This window comes from Panthera uncia, chromosome D2 (genome assembly GCF_023721935.1).
Source record: "Panthera uncia isolate 11264 chromosome D2, Puncia_PCG_1.0, whole genome shotgun sequence".
Taxonomy (NCBI): domain Eukaryota; kingdom Metazoa; phylum Chordata; class Mammalia; order Carnivora; family Felidae; genus Panthera; species Panthera uncia.
The window spans coordinates 68,039,158-68,051,797 of record NC_064818.1 but is presented as its reverse complement, the minus strand read 5'-3'; positions in this window follow the sequence as shown (position 1 = coordinate 68,051,797).

The window sequence follows — 12,640 nt, the reverse complement described above, 5'->3', positions numbered from 1 at the left end:
GTGGGAAGGGAAACTTTTGGTGGAATCGGGGAGCTGTCTACATTTCCTCTCATTACCACCCGCTCCCTGCCACCCTGGGAGGACGGACAGTGAAAACTAGTAATAACTCAGCGTCTCAGGTTCCACCTAGAAGCGTCCAGGGAGCAAGGATGCTGAGTGAGATTGAGTGGCAAATGTCACTGATTTAATTTCACTTTCTTAACTTGCTGTTTTGAAAAACATCTTCGTGTGTGACCTGGGGGAGGGAAAGGCGAAATGAAAACAGATAGTCACAGAGAAGCCGCTGTGAGTTTTTAAAATACACACACTCGCAGTTGGTGGTAAGGAACCTCTGGCTTTCACGGAGGGGAGGAAAATTTGGCATCGCTGGATACCATCCGTCTTGATACAAGTGTTCCACTTCTGCGTCTTCCACCAACGAACCACGCGGCTGTGGCTGGGGGTATGAGTAAAACAAACCCATCGACGACCTCGCGAGGGACAAGCAGGCTGGCACAAAGTAATCTTTAGCTGCCATGAAGCTACCCCGAGCCCGTGGCACCTCCACAGCTCTCCTGAATGCACCAGAAGACGTCCTGCAAATGGCATGTGCCACGCCCCCTGCCGTGGGTTAAAATGGGTCCACACAGTCTTTGAGAGGTGCAGTCTGGTGCCCCTCCCCCTAAATAAGGCCTGGCTTCGGTGATGCCGTGACTTCCAAGGCTAGATCATAAGAAGGTATGCAGTTTCTGCAGGCTGCCTTTCAAGATGTTTGTTTTTGGAGCCCAGCTACCATGCGGTGAGGAAGCCTGGGCCATCTGGGGAGGCCACGTGTGGCTGTTCCAGCTGACCTCCCCAGATGAGGTTCCAGCTGGCTGTCAGAATGCCCCACTAGATGCCTATGGGGGTGGGGGCGGGGAAGCCTTCCTTTCTGGATGACTCCAGCCCAGCCACTGGAAAGGCATGAAGACCTCAAGTGAGAATGTGTTAACTGAGCCATGTCAGCCTTCAGAACATTTAGGGATAATCAGACTAAAAGAATTGTTGTTTTCAGCCACTGAGTCCTGGGGTGGTTTGCTACATGGCAATAGAAAGTTATAATCTAGAACGCCAGACTGCCTTCTCCAACAGTATCTCCCATCCCAAGTTGTCTTCTACGATGTGACCTTGGTGTTCTTCCCAGCAAGAGCTGGGGGTTATGTCCCCTACGCCCTCGAGCCTGGGCAGGTTGTGGCTTGCTTGTAACCTATAGAATGACGTTCTGAGCCTAGGTCAAAAAACGCAACACAGTTTCCTCTTTATTCCTTGAGGCATCCCCTTTTGGAGCCATCAAAGTCTGGCTACCTTGAGGCCACCATGACGTGAGGAAGCACCTGTCAGTATAGGTATTTCCATCAGGGACTCTAGCTGAAGTTTCAAACAACAGCTAGGTTCCAAAGTCAGAACCGTGGAGGAGCCATCTTCTAAATCCAGCCCGGTCGAGCCTGCGGACGGGGTGCTCTGAGAAACAGACACCAAGATGGGGTCAAATGGCAAGACATTCGTTAGGGGAGCTGTCTGTGGGAGAGAATGGAAAGGAAGCTAGAAGAGATTGGGGAAGCTATCAGACCACAGTGGGAAGAAGTTAGTTGGTTGGCCAGTTGGTTAGTTAGTCGGTTAATTAGTTAGTTGGTTAGTCAGTTGGTTAGTATGGTAGCATCTTAGACTACTGTGTAGGCTCAGGAAAACTTGGCAAGGCCAGTGAGAATCCTCCAGCCAAAGTTACCCATCACAGGAGTTCTGACTGCCCCAGGAATATTCCTGCCTTAGTGCCCCTGTTGTATCATGGGCTGGGAGTGGTCGGTCAGAATCATGCCTTCGGCACAAACACGGCAATGGATTTAAGAGCACGGCAGCTTCTGATCTCAAGTTCATTCAACTCGACTGAAGCAAGGACAAGCCTGTGTTCAGAACCAAGGTACTCTCACAACTTATGGGCTGCCCATAACTGGTGCCTGGGTGTGACTGCATGAGGTGAAAGAGGGAGCACCCAGAAGCCATTTTGAGAAGTCATCTATGACACTTCTCTTCCCAGGATTGAGATGGGTTTCTGACATCTTCCTATGTTCCATTTGTCTGAATCCTTATGCCCTTGGTGATCCAGAGGGGTGGCATCCTATCGCAGGACTGGGTTCCAAATGGCTCTCTAGCAGAGTTCCCCTTCTCAGACTGACCACAGAAGGCACCAAGATCACTCTAATCCAAGACCTGAAGGAGCATCCACGAGCGGAGACAAGAAGGCCAATCACGACTGCTGACGAGCGGAGCTGCACGTGGGAAACAGACCATGTCGTACGCTCAGACTCAGAAAGCAAGGAGAGGCATAATCCTTACAGGAAGGACTCGGGGCTAAGCAGGAGGGGCCGGTACAATACCATGAACAGCTTGGGACATCTCTCCCACGCTTCAGTGGGAATAGGGTGAGTGGGCTTTCTGGAAAGCTTCAGTTACAGAGTCAAGAAGAACAACTTTCCTTTGCAAATGGCTTCAAGACTGGAAGCAAAATAGGCCACAGGACACAGGAAGTAGTAGCCTTTAAATGTGAACTGTATAACTCGACCAAAATGAAATGATCCTAGACTTTAAGAACAGTAGGTAAGGGGCGCCTGGGTGGCTCATTTGGTTGAGCGTCCAACTGTGGTTCAGCTCATGATCTCACGGTTCGTGAGTTCGAGCCCCACATGTAGCTCACTATCAGCACAGCCTGCTTCAGATCCTCTGTCCCCTTCTCTCTCTGCAACTCCCCCATGCACTCAAGCGTGCGCTCTCTCTCTCAAAACTAAATAAATAATTAAAAAAGAGAGAGAGAGAGAGAGAATAGTAGGTGATATGCTGTGGCACCTGGGTGGCTCAGTCAGTTAAGCATCTGACTTCGGCTTAAGTCATGATCTGGCAGTGCATGAGTTTGAGCCCCACATCGGACTCTCTACTGTCCGCACAGAGCCCGCTTTGGACCCTCTGTCCCCCTCTCTCTCTGCCTGTCCTCTGCTCCTTCTGTCTCTGTCTCTCTCAAAATAAATAAACTTCAAAAAAAATTTTTTTAAAGAATAATAGGTAATATCCTGACAATTTGTGAACAGCTTTAATTGTGTATGTAGACAGCTGTTTATGGTAAGCACATGTACACACACACACACATACACCCCAAAAATAATATAATAATTAATCCAGAATTGTATGTTGTTAACTTTCAGGAAAGAAAGTAGGTGAGCTAGATCCTTCTACATTCTAAATTTTCAATTATGGTTGTACCACATGGCCTGAGTCGTTTCCTTTTTTGATTTGGCTGCCAGGAAACTCAGAACTAAATTGACAACTTATTACAGCAACCATATATGATCTTACAGTCTGACTTTTTAAGTTTCATTCCTTTGCTTCCTCATCCACTACCTGCTCCCACCACAGCCGACCTGTCTGGTTCTCATGTACATTTGCCTTAGTCCTCATGGCTTTTTTTCCATTCCCATCCTTCTCTCGCTGGCAATTTTTGTTTAATTACGTGTTTTGGTGCATGTACTTCTTGTAGAACATCTGAAATGCATTCTGAAACGACAGTATGAACAGTGCACCAGGAGAAACTAGACTTTGGTATTTTTGTGCGCTGCATACCAAATGCTTTATATGCATCATGAACACTGTAGAAGCAGGTGTCATCATCATCATTTTACGGATGAGGAAATTGAAGGATAAAGAGCCACTCGTGCAACGTCTGGTCAAGTTTGGCTTTTGACGGCCTTGAGCCTGAGCTGGTGTTGTTCCTACCCACCGGGCTGTTGGCCTTGATAGAGCAGATGGGGAGTCAGGGAGCAAAACACACACACACACACACACACACACATACACACACACACACACACACAATATATATATACTACATGCTCCTCCGATGCAGATAACTCAGGGCATGACCTCGCCTGCTATGTCTCCAGACTTGAAAACAGGCAGGGCGGCGCATAGGATACCAGTGAAGAGCGTGATCTGTGGAAGAAAAGAAGCCCAGGGAGGCTCTTTGCAAAGGCCCAGCTGGGCCAAACGCTGTGGCCCCCCTTGACCCTGCGGGGCTTCTCTCTGTGCGTTCGTACAGCTCCCCACGCTGCAGATGAGGGCCGTGACACTGCTGCGGGGTGGAGAACAACCCGACCCTGTGCCCCCTGAAGTCGTGGCCACGAGCGAAGCCCGTTCTGCAAGGTGAAGAGCAGGGCCGGGATGGGATACGTTGATCACACCGAGCCAGTTGCAAGCTCAAAAGTCAATATCTACTTGGCATGCGGCAGTGTCCTCATGCACGCTGGGAGTTCAGCTCCTCGAGAATGTGCTTTTCCTTTTTCTTATAGATGATCAAGTCGGGAAAGGGGAGAGGAGACGCTGAGTGGACCCAACAATATTGGAAGCTCTTACTTTATTTCCAAGTAAGCATATTTCCAAGTAGTAGCATTTTGAACGCTTGTATAAGAATTTCAGAGCCAGGGCGCCTGGGTGGCTCAGTTGGTTACGCGTCCGACTTTGGCTCAGGTCATGATTTCACCATTCGTGGGTTTGAGCCCCGCGTCAGGCTCTGTGCTGACAGCTCTTCGGATTCTGTGTCTTCCTCTCTCTCTGCCCCTCCCCCACTCGTGCTCTGTCTCTCTCTCAAAAATAAATAAACATTAAAAAAAAGAATTTCAGAGCAGTAGTGTGTGGGCTAGAAGCTAAGATTTGTAGCGTACCTACTGTGCACTCGGTACTGTGCTGAACCCTTATCAGGTGAGTATTTGATTTGCTGCCCAAGGCCTATCAGAGGATCACTAACTTCCTCCTCGTGTTTTGGGGGGGAACCCTCAGCATAACATATCACTTCCAGCCTCCTGACGGCTCATGTGCTCTCCAAGGGAGAAGGAACTACTTAGCAGATGGGGGCTGGGGGCGAAAGCATGTGTGGCTTCGCCCCTTCCCCTGCCTCTCTTTGGGATCCACCTGCTTGCAGAGAGCCTCGCTTCAGCTCTGCCCTTCCATCCCCTAAGTTTACCCGCTAGGCTCTGCTTTTGGGGGAACACTAAGTCAAGGTGTGCTTCGGACCTCAGGCTTGCCTGCCTGTGTCTAAGAGGTGAGTCTGTCTGCATCTGGGTTTCACCACTTACCAGCTCACTGTTGCCAGCTTACCATGGACCCAAGTCACATCCTCCAACCTCCCTGTGAAGGTAATAAAGATGACGTTTTCATCTCCTTCTGCCCACTCCTGTCTCTATTTCTCAATTGGTGCCAAACTCAATTAGTGCCAAATTTCCTGTGTGGCCTCGGGCAACTTCTTAAATCTCTCTGAGCTCCTCCACTCTGCAAATACTAAGCATCTATTCTATGCGATTTGTGGGAAATAGAGCATTCTTTAAGGACCCATCACCTAGTGGGAGAGTCACACATAGAAAACAATATACCGTGGGAGGATGAGAGTGCTGGGATGGATTAGTGATGTCTGCCCTGGGCATGGACTATGAAAGTGGTATATGTCATCCCTGCTCCATGGGATAAGAAGGTTTAAATGGAGCATCTGTTTCCTGGGTTCTATTACATCTGGTGGCAAGACCTCCCTACCTCTTGTTCAGTGTAATTTAATTCAACAGACATGTGTTTGTTACTTTCTGTGTGCCAGGCATTTACATTAAAAAATTCCTTAATGTCTATGACATGCCCATCCGCCCATTATGAACATCAATCTTGGCTCATTTGAGAGATGCTTTTTGGCAAATTCCACTATGAACTCCCTATACAGGGCAAAGGCACATGTCATATTTCAACGTCTAAAACTTCGACACAGAGACCAACGGCAGCACATGACAATACGGAACATTAATTTCTCCCTGTGACTGTTGACCCTACGTACGAATCAGAATTAGTAAAGGTGTAGCCGAGAAGCACCCTCACAATGATCCCATGACTTCAGCCAATGCTTGCCATATATGAAGCTAAGTTTTACCACCCTGTTTTGCTGAGTCTTTACCACTACCCACGAGGCAACCTCCATTGTCATCCCCATCATTCCCATTACAAAGGTGAGGAAATTAAAACTTAGAACAGTTAGGGGTCTGCCTGATGTCCCAGGACTGCAAGTGACAGAGCTGAGCCTCAAACCTGGGTCTGTGTAACTTCAGAATCCATAACCATCTCTCTCACCCAGTCCTTCACTGGGCAACAACAACAAAAGCTTCTGGGCTAGATCTCTCCTTCTGAAAAGTTCTCAACATCATACTCACTGAATCCCAGTATCCCCAGTTTGAGTGAGGTATTACCACCGGGTGACCCTGGGCCAATCAACACCCTCATGGGCCCTGGTCTCCATATCTGGAAATGTGGGCACTCAACTTGAGGATGGAGGGGTTCCTCGGCTCAAAACAAAATCCTGTGATGTATATTTCAAAATCAAGATGGTGGAGTCCTAAGAAAATTCATGTGTAATATATCTATGTCACATATTAATTTATTAACACTCCCTCATTGATAATTAGGTAATCATTTTCTCCCAGTGCCCAGTAGGGAGATGGTTCTCTTTCCAGATCATTGACAGTAAAGACTGAAGGCATCGTATCTTCAAGCTGCCATGCCAAGCTGCTGCCTCCATCACTAACACATCCTACAAGCAGCGTTTGGCTTCTGTGCGTTGAGGACCCGGGGCTGGATTACATTTCTAAGTCAAACGCAGTAAAGTTCACATTCAGAACGATTTCACCATAATCCAGTAGTACCTTAATGGGCCTTTAAGCCTCAAACCACATTTTAACCCATGAATTCTCAGGGAGAGCTTGGTCATATCATTTTTCAATAGAGACATTTCATGGTTTATTGATTTTATCCAAGAATTTTAAAAGGCACTTACAGAAAAAAGGAGTTTGGCTTAACTTGTAAAACTAAATGGATCTTGAGCCCTAGATTTAAAGGAGTCTTGGTTGCTAAACACAACAGTGAATGAAGTGCACATAAACAACTGGGCCCATGTGAACAATGAAAATTGTTTCCTTTACAGAAGATCACAACAGCTACACGTAGCTGCAGACAAGAGTATTTCTCCTTTATGCATAGCGACCCTGCAGGAGGGACCGTGACGTAGGCTTTGCAGCTTTTGGCCAAAGCGCACAAATTGATTCTGAAATGTCCAGCGCTAAGTAACAGACCATACGTACATTAATGGACATGTTGGGTCTTGAGCTAGAAGGTAGTTCTCACTGTTTTGAATTTAGAAAGAAGAAGAAAGCAAAGAGTGGGGGTTGGGATGCAAGTAAGAAAGAAAAGAAGAAATGGAAGGAAGCACTGTATTCATGGGTGGAGATGGGTTGCTTCATGGGCTTTAGTCTGTCCAGCTTGTTTGCTTTGGGTATCTCGGCAATGGCTGCGTTGGGACGTTTCTCGATGAGCTGAAGGAAGGCAGAGCGCCCCCACCAAGGGAAGGTGGTGATAGGTTGCTGGACCATTGGCCTTGGAAGACATCTGCAGCTTGAGCCGTCTTTATTTAGAGCTGAGAAAACTAAGGCAACTGAAGACTAAGAGGCAAAGAAATTGTCTGAGCCGCTCGGCTTGGGAGTAGTACATGTGGTACAGAACACTCAGCTGCCTTTTCTCAGGTTGCCCCCCGTTTCATCCCCGAGGCCGTCCCACGATGCGCCCACAGCCATCTTCTCCTACGACAACCACCTCGGGTCACTGTTCGCGCGTGAAAGGTCAACGTAGAGGAGACTTCAGATCCTAACGGTAAGATGAACTGAACTGAGATTAGAATCAGAACCACGTCACCCACTTACGTCCAATAGCTACCAGCTATCAGCTGGTGCCAGCAAGGTGCTCTTTATAGCAGAGTAAATGAAGGTCGGCATCACATCATGGAATCAGAATCATCAAATATTTGTGAGCACCTGCCACGTGCCATGGGAAGAGAGATAGAAAGAGGAGAAGGAAAGCAGAAGGGAGGAAAAGAAGACATACTGCAAGGTGCCAGGGCTGTTTGGCCACCAGAGTTCAAACCCACAGAGGCCCACGATGAACGCAGCACATGAGCGATGTATATTCCCATCTCCTAACAACTATAGAAGAAACAGCAGAGGAAAAGCCCCCAGAACCTCAGCCGATGGACGACGGTGTACAACACTCTGTCCTCATTCAGAGATGGTTCAGAGCCCCCAGATGCTCTCCATCCTTCTCCACTCTGGGCTACGGGAGGGCTGCTTCCCTTACCCTCCACTCCGCGTTGGGTCTGGACAATGTAAGTAGGAGATTGGAGGGCATGAGAAAAGGGAGATCCTGGTGTTTATTCCTCTACTTTTTACTCATCAGCTGTGGATTGTCAGCTGATGGCTTTCTTTCCGGAGGGCCTTGGTTCCTGCCAGGCAGCCCTGTCCTACCTTCTCCTCCAAATCCTAACATCGTTCTCCCTCTACTCCTACAGGCCAAGCAGTAGTCACGACTCCCACTATTGCAAGCGCTGGGCGCTTCTCCATCCCTTATTGGTGTCCTCGCCCCTGCTGGAAACTTCTATCAACAATACCTTCATTAACCTTTCCTTGCTACCCCCTTTGAATGGGCCATCTATTTCCTCCCCACAGCCTGATCCAAAGGGCAGTTATTTCGCGTCTCTGAGACTCTGTGTTCCCCATTTAGGTAGCATCACCAGTGCGAAATTCTTGCGGAAAAATAAATCCGGCAAAGTGCTTCACAAGAAAGCCCACCGTCTACTCACAATATCCAAAAAGCGGACACAATCCGAGGGTCCACCAACGGGTGATGGAGAAACAAAGTGTGGCGTGCACACACAAAGGAACATTATTCAACCGTAAACAGGGATGCAGTGCTGCAACGGCGGATAGACCGTGAAACCATCATGCTAAGTGAAAGAGGCCAGACGCGTACGCGTGTCGGGGGATTCCATTTACACGAACTACTCAGAACCGAGAAACCCATAGCGGCGGAAAGCTGACTGGTGGTCGTCAGGAGCCGGGGGAGGGAGAGATGTGGAGAAGGTGCTTAACAAATGAGGGCTTCCACTTACCAGTGTCGCGAATGTTTTGGAACCGGTTAGAAGCGGTGGTGGCACAACTGAGTGAACATACTAAACGCCATGCCCTCGTTCCCTTTAAAATGGTTACCGGTGTGGAATACGGATTTCACCCGAATACATTACGTTTTCTTAACTGGAACATACTTATCTAAAAAGAGTCCTTGCTGTTTATCTGAAATTCAAACTCCACTGGGCGTTTGTGTTTTATGGGTGTGCACACGGCGCTGCCACGCTGTGAGGTATGACGTCCCCACGCGATGGGCAGAGTTGCGTATGTAGCCCTGAAAAGCCAGTAACCTTTCAATAGGGCTTAGAAAAATCTTTGCCTTCGATCACGAAAATAAAAAGAGTCAACAAAATAGAATTTCTGGCAAAGAGAGCTACCATCCCAGAGGGGAAGACGTGTGTACAAAACGAGTGAGCCCCTTTAAAGGCTATTCATAAACTCAGATCCATCTTTCCAGCTGGTGTATTTTTTTTGTCATCGTTCCAGGGCAGATATTTGGAGGTTGATCCTAAGGGATCCCTGGGGTAGCCCACACCGTGAACCCTGAGCCTTCCTTCAGCCAGCCTCGCACACACATCCCTGCCAAGTCACCCCCAGCTACCATTTTGTAGCTGCAAGGGGGTCACGTGCTACTGGAGCCCTGCCCCTGGGGAAAGAGCCGATAGAGCAGGGCCGTCTGGCTGGCTCTGTCAGTGGAGCATGTGACTTTCAATCTCAGAGTCATGGGTTCAAGCCCCACATGGGGCATAGAGATTACCTTTAAGAAAAGATTTTTTTAAAAGAGTCAATAGAGCAAAGGCAGAAAAGATATTTTAAAACACAGCTGGCGGGGGGGGGGGGGGGGATTCCCAAGGGGCGCTGTGGAACAGGGTATTCCAACCTCATTCAAACCTTACTGTATTAGTTTCCTGCAGCTGCTGTAACAAATGATCACACCCTGGTAGGCTTAGAATGGCAAAATTTTTTGTCTGACAGTAAATTGAGGCTAGAAGTCCAAAATCACAGTGTAGACAAGGTCATTTGCTCTCTGATGGCTCTAGGGGGGGCATCCTTCCTTGCCTCTTCCTAGCTCCTGGCTCTTGCCAACAATGCTGGCCTTCTTTGTGGTGGCACCAAGCTAATCTCTGCCTCTGTCATCACACGCTGTTCTCCCTGTGTACCTTTGCATCATTTCCCTGTGTGTGTGTGTGTGTGTGTGTGTGTGTGTGTGTGTCTTTTTGTCTGTCTCTGTGTCCTGCCTCTTCTTACTACTCATTGGATTAGGGACCCACCCTACTCCAACATTGTCATCTTACCTACTTGAATGTATCACAACTGTGTTTCCACATAAAGTCACATTCTGGGGGAGGTTACGAATTCTTGGGGGATAATCTTCAACCCAGTACAATCACTTTCAGAATAATTATAGCAGACTCCTAACAGTACTCACTCTGAGTCAGGCACTGCTTAATGTGCTGTATACACACTGAGTCATGTAATCCTTGGAGTGACTCTAAGAAGTAGGTATTACTATAATCTCCACCCAACAGATGAGGAAACTGGGCTACAGAGAGGTTAAGCAACTTGCTCAAGGTTATACAGCTAATAAGTAATAGAGTAAGGATTTGAACACAGGTGGAAACTTCTAGAGTCTGTCCTCTCAACATTATACTGGATCGTCTCTCAGAAAGGTGGGATGGTCAACTGCTTAAAACCTACCTTCCCACAGAGACAAGGAACCTCATAATAAAAATAGTAGCAACCAAAAGTACAATAGAAAAGCTAACCTGAGAAGTGCTTTGAGGGTAGGCGGTGGACCCCATCAATATCCTCGCCTTTACAGAGGAGGGAATGGAGACCTGAAGACAGTGATTGCACATGGTAACACAGATAGCAAGCTCTAGAGCAGATTTCTCAAGGGCATGCATGATTACTATTTTATGTTGGTGGCCAAATCCTCCCATCCACGTTGGGAATTTAGAGATATCTTAATGCGCCTCCAGAAATCCCATTTGCAATGGATCTGCCAAGGCTTCTGGGGAAACAAACACATCATCCTGATTTGTAGCATGTATTGACTTCCGTGGTATAAAAACTCTCACCATGGCCAATTTCAAGCCCCAGTATGACGTCACCAAGTTAAGAGCAGGGCAGAGGTGGGCACAATCAGTTCTTGAGAGCCTGTCGACCTAGCTCACTCACACCACCACCCCAGGGATCGTGGGTAAAAGATCGATGTGGACTTTTGAAAGCAAACAAAGTTCCTGATCTCCTGGATCAAAACTCAGAAACAAAGATTCCTGTAGCTTTTAGAGGTGCAGTCCGAGTGAGTAGGGTCAGAGAGACAATCTCCTAGGCAGGCATGGGACATGCTTGGTATAGTCCCAGGAAGTCCATAACACTTACAAGAATTAACAGGTACTGGGGCACCTGGGTGGCTCAGTCAGTTGAGCGTCTGACTTTGGCTCAGGTCATGATCTCACGGTTTGTGAGTTCGAGCCCCGCGTCGGGCTCTGTGCTGACAGCTTGGAGCCTGGAGCCTGCTTCGGATTCTGTGTCTCCCTCTCTCTCTGCCCCTCCCCCCCTCACAAATAAATAAACGTTAAAAAAAACTTTTTTAAATAAGAGAAAGAATTAACAGGTATTACTTGCGCTTAATATGTGAGAGATGCTTAATAATTAATCACTATTAAATTATCATTCTGAGGTCATTAAAAGAGAACTTTGCATTTACATGAAACCTTCCCACCAACTGTAATGGTTAAGTTTTAGGATATTCCAGCCTTCCAAATTAGATAGGATTGACCCTCTCTGAACAGTTGAGGAAACCGAGGCAAAGAGACAAATGACTTGACCTAAGTTTGTGCATCAGAGCTAGCCTTGAAGCCAGGTCATCTGAACCAAAGCTTGGGATCCACAAAACCAGCTTTCTGGGCTTGAGGGTGATGCAGGTGAGGGCCCGGAGCAAATCTGGCTTGGGAGGGTGGCGTTGCTCTCTGCAGGGGTGGGGGTGGGACGGACAAGACTCCCCAGGCCGGCAGAGGGAGCCAGGTCCCCAGGCGCCCTGGAGGTGAGACGCTCCCCAGGCACAAGGACTTCAAGGAAAGGTGTGGGTGGATGAGTCAGGCAATGGCTGATCTAAGAAGCTGAGGTCCTGAGAGGGGCTACCAGCCCAGATGTCGCCTAACGTGAATCTGAAAATCTAGAAAACCAAAACTTAGGTGAAAGTCTGGAGGGAAATGAATGAATATCTGTGTTCTGACCTCTGCCCTTCGCTGCCCATGTCACCTGGACGTGTCTCCTCATTTTGCGAGCAGAGAACAAAGGTGGGGTGACTGCACATGTCATAGAATTTAGGAAGCAAAGACCCTTTGCAGGATTATCAGAAGCTTTTTAACCCAATGTAGAGCCCCCAGTCTGTCATTTCCTCCCTCCCATTCCCCAACATAGCCATCTTGTTGTTTTTATTTTTAATTTTTAAATGATTACAGACATACAGGAAGTCGCAAGAATGGTAGATAGGAGAGTTCCGTGAACCCTTCACCCGGCTTCCCCCAATGGCGACATCTCTGTATAACTAGTACAATATCAAAACCAGAAACTTGACATGGGTATAAACC